At 41.8% G+C, this 12,756-nt stretch overlaps 1 long non-coding RNA gene across 1 annotated transcript; it reads left to right on the top strand.

Annotated features, from left to right (window-relative positions):
* Window positions 1-544: 544 nt before the first annotated feature.
* LOC144105463 (uncharacterized) lies at window positions 545-10,917 on the top strand. The gene is made up of 3 exons (XR_013308799.1): window positions 545-618; window positions 3,027-3,113; window positions 10,365-10,917. It is a non-coding gene; the product is annotated as an uncharacterized LOC144105463 (long non-coding RNA).
* Window positions 10,918-12,756: the final 1,839 nt, after the last annotated feature.

Raw genomic sequence — 12,756 nt, 5'->3', positions numbered from 1 at the left:
GTTTGTCTAACGTGCAAGACGTCGCGCCGACCTGGCGATGGCGTTCCGTGGACTCCCTGGCAGTGCTGCAACACGCTGTCGCGTTCAACTCTTAAAGGCGACGCTTAACCGTCCTCTAAGTTTTTTTTCTGTAATACGACCGATGGATGCGGGGGTAATTTGTATATCTCATCAACGGACTCAGAGACACTGTTGCGCATCAACAGAGATCAGTGCAGTGATTTCGGCGAGATTTTTATTGTGGGTTACGAAATAATGACCTTTCCGAAAAAACGGGATAGGAAGTTTGTATTAAACTTTGCCACTATCAATCATGCCTACTACTTGGCTCAGTGAGAATTCCTTTTTGATTTTCCACAACCTCCGTCCTTATTACACCTGGCATCAGTCGATTAAATTACTCGAAGTCTGCTGAAATAACATCCACTTTGCTTGCGTCATTAATAGCCCTCCAGTGCTCTCTCTGCTTGACCGCATTTAATAATTAGTATTGCTATTGCCAGTCACACTTTGCTGATCAATGGAAAATTTATTGCAGCTCCTTTGATGACGGACGAGTAAAAGCGGTGACTGCGCTTAATTACACAGGAAAAAATGGTGTCGAATACGAATACACAGGTAAGCCAAGAGACACGATTCTATGAACGGTTCTGCGCAAACATTGCAAAATTGCTTGTAAGTGTCGCCAGAAAATCAAAAAGCCAAAAAATTGTACACATTTAACACATTCTTGTTATTCTTCATCTTGTGTACGTAGAAATTACAATTGCTTACATGAACACTCATAAACAACTTGCTTGTAAAAAGCTGCGTGGGTTTGCAGAGGTTGCTGGTGAATTGGGCTTGTTCCCATTGGTGTGGCTTGGATAGCTGAATGTTCTGCGGGGTGGTTAAAATTAGATCTCGAACTCTGTGGCCACCGACCAGTACCGAATGTAATGAACTGCTTCTTTTTACTCGAGGCTATTAAATCGCAATCAAGGAAAGTGCTTAAAGACTAACCGACCTCGTTTTGGTGTTTTGTGCCTTGTTGCCACATGGAGGTCAGAATAATACGTGCATACTGCGAAGATAAACTTCTCTCATGAGCCAGGTAGAAAAAAGTTTGATGTGTGTTATATTTATGCAAAATGTGCCGTTTCCTGGCGCGTGCACAAGCGCAGGCTACCATTATATTTCCTCTACGATAACAGTTCCAAAGCTGAGGCTTGCTTCGTGTTATTATGTCCTTGAGTTTTGAGCAAGCTTCTAACTACTACTAGTACAATGCTTTTCATAATTTATAGTACATACTATAATCAGGTTTTTCGCAAGATATTTGCCTCAAGAACATCTGCGTAGTCCGAAAAATGTTAAAAGTTCCTTGCTGAAGTGCCCGCAGTTATGGCATCTTTCATCTTTGCTGACCTTCCTTTTTTGTGAGGTCGAAGCTCATTCATTGTAAACAGGTAACAAACGCGCAATAAAGCAGGAGCTAAAGACCTAGCCTGACAGGGGCTCCTGCCCTATCGAGCAGTAGCGGCAAACAAGGTGCAATTTCAAACAAAACTGGGAAGCATATACAATCTTGTACAGACAGCAAACGTTGAAAGTGAACAAAAATAAAAGTGTAAAAACACTAACAAGCATATAAAATACATTAAATATTCGTAGCACACGTTTAAATATAAAGTTAAATTATTGTGTTATAACAAAGCAACATAACGAGAAATTATATAGTTAACTATTTATTTTTCGCTCTCCAGCAGGAATCTTCTGAGTGACTTACTCGAAATGCGTGCCCTGAAGTCAATCCTGTTTCCTGGGTTATTTAAAATTAAGGGGACTTGGTAGTTTAAGTGTTGCGTGCCATAGTTTGTACGTATGCGTGGTGTTCGAAGTGTTTCTTTTCGTAAGCAGTATCGATTTGGTGTCTTAGGCCCGTCCTTATCATATAGCTTATTTTTTAATGTATTGTGCAAGCTTGTAATAGTTTAACTGAGTAGGTTTAAGGATTTCATGTTTTAAGAAGAGGGGCTTAGTTGGTAAATCTTGAGGTCTACACCTGTAGCTTTCAAACATTCTTAAAATTTTTTTCTGTAATATGGCTCACCGCGGGTAAAATTTTTCTACTCGTAGTACCCCATACTAGGCTGCAATATGATAGTAGGGAATAAAATAAAGTGTAGTACAATGTTTTCTTCAACCAGAGAGATATCAAGCTAGTTAACCTACAAAGACACCCCAGAACCTTACTTAATTCTGCACTTAGCTTGTCTATACGTATGTTCCAAGATAGATCGGTCTCAAACCACACGCCCAAAAATTTCTGCGTCGCTGTTTGTTCAATTTCAACAGTATTAAATGATATAGCAGCGGTTGTTTCAGCAAGTTTATTAACTGGAGCAAAAATTATATATTTGGTTTTATTTACAATTACTTGTAGCCTATTTGTATGCAACCATGCTGAAATTTTCTTCAAATATTCATTAACTGTACATTCTGGATTTGGAAGCGTAGTAGACGCAAAAAATACATTAGCATCATCTGCGTACATAATCAGACGAGGAGAATCAGGCATATAAGACAAGTCATATATTTTAAGATTAAATAAAATTGGACCTAGTATAGACCCTTGCGAGACACCACTGATTACTTTTAGTTTGGGCGATACATCATTGTTGAATTCTACGTACTGGTACCTATTAGTGAGATAATTCCGCCTCAAATCCTGTGCACCACCACGTATTTCATAATTACTAAGTTTGGTTATTTATATTTCATGGTTAACGGAATCAAAAGCTTTACGTAGGTCAAGAAATAGTCCAAGAGTGAACAACTTAGTTTCAGTAGTGCAGTATTTCATGTTTGGTATTTAATAAAGATTCCTCGGTACATTGAAGGCATTGCAGGACTGTACCTCATATCATTGGAGACCTATTGTGCTTCTCTGTTTCCTCGCCTTATCGAAGGCAAACTAACTTCACTGAAGCGACAGCTGCGACGCAGGACAGGACCTCCATAACAATATGCCGCACTTTTCGCAGGTGACAAAAAGGAAACTGATCCTGTCATCTTCACCGACGGAAAAATGTGCGATTTGTTTAGCGTGCCCAGGCTGGGTAAAGGCGAAGGTACGTTAAAAAAAAACTGAAGTTGGGCTTTGCAGCGTTTTACGTGCTGATGATATGCATTGGGAGAATTACAAAAATGCACTTACATTTTCTAGAACACTTGCTGAATGAATTCAGTTCATAAACCAGGAACGCTATTTCCTCATGGTGTGGAGGCTGATCTCTATTTTGTTCTTAATATGGCACGCTCCCTGATTTGCTCATACCTTTTAAAACGCTTCGTTTATTGCGAAATCAACGTGTGTGTGCATATGTTATTACCTCTGCCTTCATAGGTTGTGCGAATAAAAAAGCTCAAGAGAGCAGAAGAGACACGAGTTAACTAGGACTTGCCGCTAAGCACAAGTTCTGCCATATGCTTGTATGTTGTTCACTGCGTTGGAAGCGAACTGGTAAAACCCTTGTGCAGTGAGAACGTCGTGCATGTTATTCGGTCGAGAAAGCTCGACATTAATAAAGGCTCGTCTATTTTAAAGCTCGACATTAATAAAGGCTCGTCTATTACGACGCGCATGAGGGCTCAGATAAACAGAAACAGTTCTGGCTGAACTCCGTCAGGTTGGGCTCAATATAGACTCTGGCACCAACCGAGGCTTGAGAATGAAATGGAAATATTTTAGGACCAACTCGGTTCTTTAAGGGGTGACTAAATCGTCAGCACGCAGCATTTAGTATACATTGCATATCTACAATGTTAACTTGATGAACGCAATTGCCTTAGGCAGGCTAAAGAGGCCTTGTGCATCTTTTCACATTTTACAGGCATATTTTTAGCGCAAAGGACGGGACGAGATACAGACAAGACGAGCACGGGCGCTACTGACAACTGCTTTATTGAAGAAAGATCGAGGCATATAAATACATATCTGGCCTGCGCCAGCGCTACCTAACAAGGAACTTGGAATCACAGCAGATGACGCGATAGGAAATTGATCTCAGCATTATACAAAACGACAGACGTGTCACTAACGCAGTTCTGACCCCCTTTCCTGATAAAGAAAGCTTCCAAAGTTTCACGGGCAGTTTTTTGACAAATTCTGCCAAGGATTGAAGCACTCCGGAACCGTGGCTCACACTTGGTACAAGCAATGCAGTGGGCAACTAAATTCGTGCGTTCCTTATTGTAGATATCTTTAGCATGCTCCCGGAGTCGATCGTTTACGCAGCGCCCTGTCTGGCCGATATACATCTTGCCACATGACAGGGGAATCCTGTACACAACGTTCATAGCGCACTGCACAAACCGTTTTTCGTGGTTCTTTTTTCTTTTTGCAGCCCCTTTTTTTGTCTTCGCAAGTAATGCGGCGGCTCAGCTGAGCAAGTTTCTTAGGGGCTGAAAAAACCATAGGCACGTCAAACCTATTAGCCACCTTTTTCAGGTTGTGGGATACCTTGTGCAGGTACGGTACCACTTCCGGCTTTTGCTGACCATCCATAGTCTTTGCTGCAGATGTGCGCTTACCAGGATTCATTTTCTTGAGGAGCGTTTCTGCGACTGCCATCACGACCGACCCAGGGAAGCCGGCTGAAAACAGCCTACCCAATTGATGCTCAAAACTTGCCTGCATCTCATGGACACACGACTTCCTTAACGCCGAATCCAAGCAGAGAGTTGCTATGCCTCTCTTTACTATTTTCGAATGAGAGGAGTCGTACGGCAAGAGCTCTTTTTGTGCTCGGGGAGAATACGCCCAGCAGACGTGCTTTTCCCTGAACATAAGCCTCAAGTCTAAAAACTGAAGAATCCCTTCGACTGGAAGTTCGTAGGTAAAACTGAGCCCTCTGCCATGTAGTTTAAAATCATCAAGAACACACTGTAGTGTTCGTTCATTAGAAATGGGGCAGAGGTTGTTTAAAACAATTAAAAAGTCGTCCATAAAACGAAAAACTTTAAGGACTTTGTCATTGTTAAAATGATTAAAATGATCGTGTAAAGAGCGATCAATATATGATAAAAAAATGTTGCACAAGCCAGGGGCGATGCATGAACCAATGCAAATGCCCTTCTTTTGTAGATAAAACTGGTCGTCAAATTTGATAAAAGTGGAACGAAGATAAAATTCTAAAAGGCCTAAAAAGTTGTCTACCGTCAAACCTGCAGCATTCTGGAAAGCCACAGCACCATTTTCATCTATGCAATCTTTGACGGCAGCATAGATGAAAATGGTGCTGTGGCTTTCCAGAATGCTGCAGGTTTGACGGTAGACAACTTTTTAGGCCTTTTAGAATTTTATCTTCGTTCCACTTTTATCAAATTTGACGACCAGTTTTATCTACAAAAGAAGGGCATTTGCATTGGTTCATGCATCGCCCCTGGCTTGTGCAACATTTTTTTATCATATATTGATCGCTCTTTACACGATCATTTTAATCATTTTAACAATGACAAAGTCCTTAAAGTTTTTCGTTTTATGGACGACTTTTTAATTGTTTTAAACAACCTCTGCCCCATTTCTAATGAGCGAACACTACAGTGTGTTCTTGATGATTTTAAACTACATGGCAGAGGGCTCAGTTTTACCTACGAACTTCCAGTCGAAGGGATTCTTCAGTTTTTAGACTTGAGGCTTATGTTCAGGGAAAAGCACGTCTGCTGGGCGTATTCTCCCCGAGCACAAAAAGAGCTCTTGCCGTACGACTCCTCTCATTCGAAAATAGTAAAGAGAGGCATAGCAACTCTCTGCTTGGATTCGGCGCTAAGGAAGTCGTGTGTCCATGAGATGCAGGCAAGTTTTGAGCATCAATTGGGTAGGCTGTTTTCAGCCGGCTTCCCTGGGTCGGTCGTGATGGCAGTCGCAGAAACGCTCCTCAAGAAAATGAATCCTGGTAAGCGCACATCTGCAGCAAAGACTATGGATGGTCAGCAAAAGCCGGAAGTGGTACCGTACCTGCACAAGGTATCCCACAACCTGAAAAAGGTGGCTAATAGGTTTGACGTGCCTATGGTTTTTTCAGCCCCTAAGAAACTTGCTCAGCTGAGCCGCCGCATTACTTGCGAAGACAAAAAAAGGGGCTGCAAAAAGAACTACGAAAAACGGTTTGTGCAGTGCGCTATGAACGTCGTGTACAGGATTCCCCTGTCATGTGGCAAGATGTATATCGGCCAGACAGGGCGCTGCGTAAACGATCGACTCCGGGAGCATGCTAAAGATATCTACAATAAGGAACGCACGAATTTAGTTGCCCACTGCATTGCTTGTACCAAGTGTGAGCCACGGTTCCGGAGTGCTTCAATCCTTGGCAGAAGTTGTCAAAAAACTGCCCGTGAAACTTTGGAAGCTTTCTTTATCAGGAAAGGGGGTCAGAACTGCGTTAGTGACACGTCTGTCGTTTTGTATAATGCTGAGATCAATTTCCTATCGCGTCATCTGCTATGATTCCAAGTTCCTTGTTAGGTAGCGCTGGCGCAGGCCAGATATGTATTTATATGCCTCGATCTTTCTTCAATAAAGCAGTTGTCAGTAGCGCCCGTGCTCGTCTTGTCTGTATCTCGTCCCGTCCTTTGCGCTAAAAATATGCCTGTAAAATCCGAACACCAACTAGCCCAACAACTCACCCTGTTGAAGTACTTTTCACATTCTATGTTGAGTTCTGATACTGCCATAATTCGAGATGAATATTATTAAACAGATTGAGCTCCACGCTCATTATTTTCACTCACTCGAAAGCAGTTCTGTCCTGAAAACGTTCAAGTGGTCGGCCAGGGTGTTCTGTTCGATGTCCATACTCCGGACACCACTTTTGGGTGGTTGGAGTTCATAACCAAGATTCTTTTCTCCTTGGCGTACGAGACAGGGCATAGGACGCAACGCGCTCTATTGACACCCTGCCTCTTTCTTTGGGGAAGCGGTCTTTGAGTCGCAGTAAGAAACGGCTGAGTTGGACAAGGGCTGGTGGCCAATGTGAACTTGTGTGATTGTCTCGCTGTCCTGGCTGCTGCGTCTTGGAATTGGTTCGAGTTGGTCTGGTTAAGTTCGAATTTTGTTTTAAACGATCAATTATTGACTATCTCTTCTGGGTTAATATTAAGCATGATAAGAAAGAAAGGGCTTGGTTTTTTGGTTATTTCATAGAGCAGTCTACGAAACAAGAAAAACCTGGTCACAGTCTGGCAGCGATTTCCCTCGTCAGTCGATCATCTCTTTTTTGGCAAGTTGTCTTGACGCGAGCCCATCATTTTACCGCACGAGGCTAATTAAAAAAAATTCATCAATTGTATAAAATACTGTTAACTCAAGGAACACAGCAGCTGCCCACGTTTTCGTAGAAAAAAATATACTTAACGTTTTGAGGGACTGAAGCTGCTGCATTTTTCAATAAAGAGATAAAAATTTTCACATAAAATAACGAATGATGTGTGGTCTGAAGACAGTTTGTAGATTGTCTTTTTCAGGCTACTATTACTTGCAGATAAGGTAATGATATTGAGCAACAATTTTAAAAGAGGGTGGCTAGTTTTTATTGTACAAGTGTTGCATGCTAGGGCTTAATACGTGCTATATAAAAGTTTATGGTTTTCTGGGCTTGAACGTCTCGAAGGTACTAAGGCTACGTGGGACGCCGTACTGGGCGCTCCGGACAATGTCATTTATCTGGGAATATTTAGCGTGCATTGACATAACAGAGTACGCAGGCCTTTTCCAGCATCTTGCTTCCATCCAAAAGCAACGGCTGCAGCCGGAATCGAACCCATTTCTTTCGAGTCAGTAGCTGGGCACCATAACTACTCAGCCAACACGGCGGCTACATCATACTATAATATTTTTGCCCTTCTAAGGGTAGTGTTAGAATGCTTTAGCCAGATTATTACCCAAGCGCCTGCGCAAGCGCTTCTCAGGATAATGCCACACGTCTGAGGAGGAAAGGAGAGAACAGATGGCAGGGGCTACATGGCATTACCTTCAAAATGCCAAGATTGCCGGTCGTAGAGCATACGCTTCGCAATCCTTTAGCGAAAAAAGCGCTATGCTAAAAATGCATTTAGAGCATATTGTATTAATTTCATGTTCATTTTGTATTCTTTTGTACCTGTACTTATACCCCAAAAAGAAAGCTTTGTACGTATGCTTGGAGTAAAATTTTGAGCATTTTACAAATATGTCAAAAATGAAACTTCCGCCACCTTATTATACCTAATTCATTAAAATGCACTAAATATACATTAAATACATTACATTAAAATATATTCACTTCCGCTTGAGGCGGTTTTCAAGGACGAGACTGATTACCAGTTGTCAATGTCAGAACTAATGGCTGACCCGCCGACACAACGCTTTGATCGATGACCCTTTTGTGCCTAAACATAAGGAGCCGCATGCCTGAGAAAACGCGGCATGGTCATCATTTAAGAGGTCGATGACGTAGCAAGGTCACGTGGCGCAGCTTCAGCAGGAAACATGACGCCACGCTGCAAATGCCGGCAGGAAGTGACGTTAGCAAACTAGAAGTGTTGAGACATGCGCAATACTTGGCTTGCCTTACGTATACCCCCCCCCACCCCCTCTCCTGGAGAGGAGAAATTATCTTGCCCGGTGAGGTGCTTCTGACGCATATATTGTTGGCCCTCAAACTGTCGCCCAAGTGTGGGACTGGTCGAGTTCGAATCTGTGGGCGATCTAGACCCGAATTTCTAGTCGCAAATTGCGTCCTGAATTCATCAAGAGTTTAACTGTAAAGCAAAAAATGCATCGGCATCTATGACAGAGGTTTTCATTCACACAGCACAAAGACGAACACGGATAAGAAGGAAGACACCACAAAGCGCAGACATCAACAACGTTTATTGCTAGCACAGCGCGCATGCGCAGCAAGGAAAAAGAAAGTCACGCTAAGACCGGCAGCTAACACTGTTGCCCGAAGCGTCATTTCGAGCATTAGATTGTTCCACGGCAGCTTAGAGGACTGTTTAGAGGACTGCCCATTTGTTATATTCGAAGCATTCTTTGGATGAATCAATTTTATGAATACGAAAGTACACTTTTAATACTGTTACCTGCTTTCAACGAAGGGAATATCGGTACTGTTGCAGACGACGACGCTGATGGTGTGGGTGTGAACTTTCGCAAAACGTAAGGCCGTACAGTACTTCTCTGCGCTGCATAGTTGCTTGTGGAGACCTCCCCGTGAGAACACATTTTCCATATGCAAAAGCGATTCCTGGAAACTGGATCTCCTGCAATAGATTGTTATACGGCAGCCTGAAATGGGCTCGAAATGTCTTCAGAGGACTGCCGATACGTTACAATTGAAGTATAACTTTGATGAATTAATGTCATATTTACGAAAGTACACTTTTATGCATTTCGAATATGCAAATGCTATTCCCCGAAAAGCGATTTCCAGCAAACTATTGCTCTATGGCTGCTTGCAGCTTGCTGCAAATATATTTAGAGGGCTGCCTGTCTTGTAGAATTGAAGTATATATTGGATAAATTAGTTTCACATTTACGAAAGTAAACTTCTAATACATTTCCAGTTTGCAAATACGATTCACCGAAACACGATTTACAGCACTAGTGTTCTACGGCAGCTGGAAGTGTGCTGAAAATATGCTTAGAGAACTGCCGTTTGTTACATTTGAAGTACACTTGGGACGAAGTAATTTCATCCTTATAAAAATACACTTTTAACACACTGATAAGAGGCTAAAACCGCATATGCATAATTTTTTTTATATATAAACCTTCTTGAAGCCTGCTTTAGGTGAGGTATTTTGACATATTTTAATAATATATTCAGGATACCGAGTAAGAATTTTCAGGAACACATTTCGTGTACATTTTTACCGCATTCGTGAATACAAGATATGTTTAAAATACAATATAAATATCCCGCCGTCTATTCCAAACGCATTACTTTTCGGTAAGGGATGTGAAAAAGTAATAGTGGGAAACTAACACAACCCATCGACGACTGTCATTTCTGCTTTTAGTACCACTTTCCTTAATGCAGATACCCTAGAAAATTTCTTTAAAACCCAAGAAATTGAATGCGTAAAGTGTTCCACCCTTCAGTAAAGCTGACTTAATACCGTCTGCCTGCTAATAAGTTGCCGAATCGAGGTACACACAATGATGAGGTTGTGGACCCATTTTGAAAAAAGACACATTTTTCTTGAGCTTGCCAGGGCCTTTTTTACCAAAGGGTGCTTCTCGTGTACGGTTTCTTGTTCTGCTGAGGTTGACCAAAATCTTTATGTCGCGAAAATGAAACATACTTGTTTCCTGTTTTGAAGTGTGTCCTTTCTTTCAGGTTGCGAGCTTTGGGTAAACAGCGAGTACAAGGAGAATGTTCCGGACTGTTGCTTGTTCATATTTGAACTGTTGTGCGGAGCTGCTGGCAGCCACGATGTTTATGAGAAAAATTTATGCAAAAAAGTAGTAGAGAGCTGGAAAGAGAAACTGGAGGAGGAAGCCAGATCATGAAACAAAGAAAAGCTATCACACCTTTGAGCAATACCCGTAGGCTGCGTGGCGATTTGGAAGCGCTGACATCCTTTTACGAAGATTAAAGTTCTACTCACACAGCTGCCAGCCGGCCTGCTAAAATGGCCTCAGAAACAAAACCAATTTCGAGGGTTTTCTTCTTTCGTAGCCGTCACCAATGTGTAAAATCTGCAAGGATAATAAGGGAGTAATTACCAATCTGCAAATATCTGCTGAGTGCAACAAGTGCATTAGAGCATGTTTGCCCATTTGCAAAAACTTCTTATCTCAAGACTTTGTATATAGTTTTGGCTCCTGAAGCCGCTGCACAATAAAGACGTTTTGTTACGTGGCAGAAAGAAATAAAAACGAAGTGGCGCTGGACAGAAGGATTTCGTTTGGCACGCTGGCCTTTGAGTCCAGTATTACTATCCTTCCTGTCTCCCGGCACTCTAAGCGTTTTTAAATCCTTTTGCACCAAAAGATGGTATTTTCAGTACACTAACCGCGTTTCCAGAATTGTGATTTGTTCTCGAGACTAAATGTGCACAAGGTAACAGTTATTCAAGCTACAGACTATCCATAGGACTCAATTTTTCGTCCTGAGAGAACTACGAAGGCGTTCTATCCCTTCGTTCTAAGAGCAAATAAGAGAATTCATTCCCTTAGAATGAGATTTCATTTTTTTTACAGTTTCTTCTTACAGAACAGCAGATAAACAAACAAAAATACGTGACGGTGGTGGGAATCGAAACGCTGTACCTGAGAATGGGAGCAGGGAGCGCTACCCACTAGACTCGATTTCTTTTTCCTGTACGTGTTCTTATTACACTTAAACTATGTTCTGATTACACAAACTTTTTACAAAACACACAGGAAAAGCCGAAAAGATATATTAAAAAGAGTGAGCAACAGAGAGCTAGACTGGGAATTTGGCTGACGACATGCCAAAGAGGGAATGACTTTCCGGTTTGAAGTCGGTCTCTTTATACACTTCCCTCAGATGAACAGACTTTTAGCAGATATGAGATATCGACAAAACAACTGATTCACATCGCCAATTAATCGATCATTAAGGTTTCCCACAAGTTCTGCAGTCCAATCAGAAATAGTACACAAAGAGGTTTATCAACACAGAGCAGTAAGGTGAGATATCGTATGACATGAGACGTGAAATAAATTCAGTTTTTCAAGGTGCGTTACAAGAAATCCCAGAACAGAATTGCACCCTTACAATTGATGAAGCAGTGTTCAGATATTTCAGGAACATCACAGAGTTGGCAATTCACAGATGACACAAAAACGCCTTTTTACTGAAGCTAAGATTTCAGGAGCAATGCTTCTCTATGTACCTTTTAGAGAAAGCTTTAGTGCACGGTAAAACCAACAATTTTTGCACCAGCGTAAGTACATCACGTCCCAGCAAACCAAAGTACATTGAGCGGTAACGAAGGCGAGGGAAATATATTGAAACCAAATATTTGCACAAATGTTTTCGTGACACTGAAAAAAAAAAAGAAATCTGTTGAAAAACGGACTGCCAGAAAGCGCGCCAGAAAGTATGGCTTATGCATAAACCATCATAAGCAGGGACAGTCAGAGAACTTAAGACACAACCGATGTGAGCAATTAATTTAATAAAGTTGTATGCAAAAACGCTCGAAGTATCGGGTGGGCGGCGACGCGAAGAAAAAAACATAAACCGGGCAAAAGTCTCGCACTTAAAAATAGACTACTCTTAGCCTATCGACACTGACACGTCGGAAAAAATAGTCATGCCGCCTGGGTTCCATAGACCAACCCCAAGCAAAAGTTTCAAAAGCTCTTTGGAAGAAATGAATAGAAATTTTGGCGCAGAGAATAATCTGGAAAACAATTTTTTGTAGCTAGAAACAAGTTAGATGTGGTAGCCTTGCTGAATAGTGACAGACCATGTGGGACAAATATCTAAACATTGCTTTGTACAGCCTGTACGCGATCTTTCAAATAGTTTCCAGTGTGCCTCTACGCGCTTATTGGTACGCCTAGTTACCTGGGCGGTACACATGTCCATGCCACGTCAGCGTATTCAGCTGGCGTAGGTGCCTACAGTCGAAATAAAAGACCGCAACTACTGGGACGGTTCATCTGGGCACTCGAAACTTTGCCAAACTGTTCAGTTAAGCGAACAACTTGATCCACACTAGACTTGTTTGTGCAGAAAAACTTCCGATCAACTG

Source organism: Amblyomma americanum, chromosome 9, assembly GCF_052857255.1.
Source record: "Amblyomma americanum isolate KBUSLIRL-KWMA chromosome 9, ASM5285725v1, whole genome shotgun sequence".
Classification (NCBI taxonomy): Eukaryota; Metazoa; Arthropoda; class Arachnida; order Ixodida; family Ixodidae; genus Amblyomma; species Amblyomma americanum.
This window is presented reverse-complemented; position numbering and strand designations above follow the sequence as displayed.